We start from the raw sequence: 3786 nt of genomic DNA, 5'->3' as shown, positions 1-3786 counted from the left end.
TGTCTTACCTCACTAGGGCTCATAGATGATGGTTTTCCTCTTACCCATGACTTGAAAGCACGATAAGCAAAATCTCTTGGGAGTAGAGGGTGAGTTATCGGGCTTGGCACCACTTAATAAGGGTTCATCCACCTTGTTTGGTTCTTGCGCATCTCCAACAGCCTTGGAGCATTTCTTGTGGCGTCTCCTGACCCTCTTCATCTTCCGGAGCACTTTCTTCATAATCCCCAGAGTAGATGGTACTCCTTCCTTTAGACCAAGCATTAGCACTTTTTCATTCTCCACCTCTTGGTCTAGCAACCCCTCGTATGGGTCTGGATTGAACATTTCCTGCATATATTCATCAATTATCTCATCAGTAGTATCAATAAAGTAAAAAGTATCATCAAAGTCAAGAGAATGTTGCATGGCTTCGGCGAGGCGGTATGTGGGCTTATCATCTCCAATCCTCAGTGTCAACTCCCCACAATCCATGTCAATCAATGCCTTGAAAGTGCGCAAGAATGACCTCCCAAGTATCAAAGGAACATCCGCATCCTTATCGACATCCAACACTATGAAATCTATAGCAAATATATACTTGTCAACTTTGACAAGAACATCTTCAATGATACCCATGAATGTCTCACTATTCGGTCAGCCAATTGCAATGTCATCCGAGTGGGCCTAGGCTCTCCCAAGCCTAACTTCTGAAAGAAGGAATATGGCATGACGTTGATATTGGCCCTTGAGTCCGCTAATGCCATTTCTTCACCGAAGTTGCCAATGTTGCACAGAATGATGAAGCTTCCTGGGACTTTCTTCTTGTTCGGCATATTCTTTTGCAAGACCATTGAGCAAGATGCATCTAGAATCACGGAGGTACTCTCCTCGAATTTCCCTTTGTTGGTCAACAAATCTTTCAAGAACTTGGCATACCTCGGCATTTGGGATAATGCCTCATCAAAGGGAATGTTTATATCCAGTTGTCGAAACAAACCCAGAAACTTCTTGTGCTCCTCGTCCATTTGATCGTTTTTCAATCTAGAGGGATAAGGCATTCTTGGCTTGTAAGGTGGGGTTCCCACCTCCTTCTCCTTGGTTGCTCCCTTCTCAACCTCTACGACCTTCGGTGTTTCAACTTTGGTCTTCTCACTTAGAAGCTTACCTTCAACCTCACGACCACTTCTCAAAGTGATTGCCTTCACATGCTCTCGTGGATTGGTCTTGGTATTACTCAGTAAGCTTCCTTGTGGTCTCTCTAATAGAGATTTCGCAATTTATCCCACTTGATTTTCTAGATTACGCAAGGAAGCGTTGTGGTTGCGAAGTGTAGCCTCGACCGATTGGAACCATGTATCCAATGATTGCACAAATCTAATCAAAGCTTTCTCTAAGTCGGTCATTCGGGTTTTAAAGCCAGACACTCTAATTTCCATGTTTGAGGCTTGTTGTTGTTGGAAACCTGGTGGTGCCATGGCCTTTGGTTGTTCTTGGTTGGTCCATGAAAAGTTGGGATGATTCTTCTAACACTGATTATAGGTGTTGCTGTATGGATTACCTTGGCTCCTCATTGCATTACCCACAAAGTCGACTTTCTCCACCGAAGATACATCACCAATAGAGATCGGGCAATCGGAGGGAGCATGTCCTCCACCACACCCAGTGCAAGTAGTCATGGAGGCCACTCTATTCGAAGTTAGAAGGTCTAACTTCTTACTCAATGATTCCACTTGGGCTGCCAAAGAAGTGACTACATCTATTTCATGGAGCCCGCCCACCTTCTTCCTTTCACGAGCATTCCACTAATAACTATTCATGGCCATGTCTTCTACTAACTGTCGGGCTTCTTCCGGGGTTTTACTACCCATTGTACCTCCCACGGTGACATCTAACAATTGCCTTGTATTCAGATTCAACCCATTATACAAAGTTTGAATGAACATCCATTCGGGAAATCCATATTGTGGGCACCTCCACAAAAGGCCCTTGAAACACTCCCATGTCTCAAGCAATAACTCTAATTCAACCTATACGAACAACGATATCTCATTACGAAGCTTGGCCTACTTCTCCGGAGGCGAGTATCTACCAAGAAAAGCTTCGACCATCTCATTCCAAGTCGTGATGGATGCTTTTGGCAAGGAATGATGCCACTGCTTGGCTCTTCCCTTAAGAGAGAATGGGAAAGCCCTCAATTTAATAGCATCATTCGATACACCATTAATCTTCAACATATCACAAACTTCCAAGAAGTTCGCTATGTGGTTGTTTGGATCCTCATCGACCAAACCATTGAACTGCGCTGACTGCTGAATCATTTGGATGAATGTTGGTTTCAGCTCAAAGTTCAAAGCTGTAATCAGTGGTTGTACAATACTAGATTGTGTCCCCAGTACTGACGATCTGGCGTAATCAGATAATGCTCGCTATTGTTATTCTGCTCATCCATGCTGTCAGATTCTTCAACTTCCACTTCAGCTAGATTTGACGATTCTTACACAGGTTCTTTTCCTTTTTTTTGGAGAGTACGTTTGAGTTCGGGATCTCCTACAATTAATATCGAAGGATTTCCTCAGGTCATAACCTAGAGCTGCAACAAAAAAGAAAAGAAAAATCAAAATGATGATAGAATAGGAAAATGTGAAATAGAATGAATGAACAAATAGCTAATATAACAAAGTGCAAAGTATCTCTAAACACCTATTCCCCGGCAACGGCACAAAAACTTGATAACGCCTCTTGCGTATGTCTCGCAAGTGCATGGGTTTTTTGAGTAATAAAATCCCCAAGTGTGTGGGTATCATATCCACAGGGAGTAGGGAGTAAAAATAATTAAATTGTTTCTTAACTAAGTCCAAATGAATAAGGTTTATGTTGACAAGATGTAATGTAAACAAGAGTAAAAGAAACAAGAGAGAAAAGCACAAGTAAGTGAGAGATAAGGAAATCGATATAAATGGGGTACTCGGATATTATTCTGCATAGGACAATTATTTCAAGTGCAAAACCGACTATTATGCCTTCCAATTAATGCATTAATAAGTCATGGAAATCCTTCAATACAGGGTCCCAAATCTAAGGTCAACCGTGACCAGCTCTATACCACGTCACGGAGGAGAAATTGAACAATCTTAACACCTTGCACTCAGATAGAATCGCATGGAGTTCTACGGATTCAAAGTGATAATCCCTCTTCTAGAAATAGACCTAACCCTTTGGTCCAGGTGAGAGGTCCCTAGACACAACTAAGCCCTAGGTGCTAAAATCACTTCAACGCTTCACTCCATTATCTCTGCAACTAAGCCCCAGCGGAAGGTCAGTCTTATCCAATTCATACTACTATGTCTGTAAAGAACTCAAGGAAATAGAGGTAGGATAAATCACATCAGAGGGGAAAAGGGGTACTCTGCTACCTCTCGACTCACCCTCGTGGTGTGTCACTGACTCACAAGGGTTACCAATATAGCTTTGTCTAACCCTCGTGGTGTGTCACTGACTCACAAGGGTTACCAATATGAACTCTTAACCAGAGTGTCACTCTAAGGGAGGATTCAATCAATCAAGCATTCAAGATTGGAACTCAAATAAAACATCAATTAATGAAAGCATAATGGAAGGTTTAATGAAACAATTACATCCTAGGGTTCACAAATCCAAGTACCCATTAGGGGGTTTAGCTCTGCATGGAGCTAGTTACAATCAACAATGAAATTGAATGTAAAAACAAGTAATCCATAGAAAACCCCCTTGATATTAATGACGATGGTCTTGTGGAGAAGCCTTGTCTCCTCCAAAGTTCTCCTT

At 42.2% G+C, this 3786-nt stretch overlaps 1 non-coding gene across 1 annotated transcript; it reads left to right on the top strand.

Moving 5' to 3' along the window:
- The first annotated feature begins 1935 nt into the window (after positions 1–1935).
- Positions 1936–2042, top strand: LOC120281527. Its single transcript, XR_005542666.1, has one exon. It is a non-coding gene; the product is annotated as a small nucleolar RNA R71 (small nucleolar RNA).
- Positions 2043–3786: the final 1744 nt, after the last annotated feature.

Source organism: Dioscorea cayenensis, chromosome 17 (assembly GCF_009730915.1).
Source record: "Dioscorea cayenensis subsp. rotundata cultivar TDr96_F1 chromosome 17, TDr96_F1_v2_PseudoChromosome.rev07_lg8_w22 25.fasta, whole genome shotgun sequence".
Classification (NCBI taxonomy): domain Eukaryota; kingdom Viridiplantae; phylum Streptophyta; class Magnoliopsida; order Dioscoreales; family Dioscoreaceae; genus Dioscorea; species Dioscorea cayenensis.
This window is presented reverse-complemented; position numbering and strand designations above follow the sequence as displayed.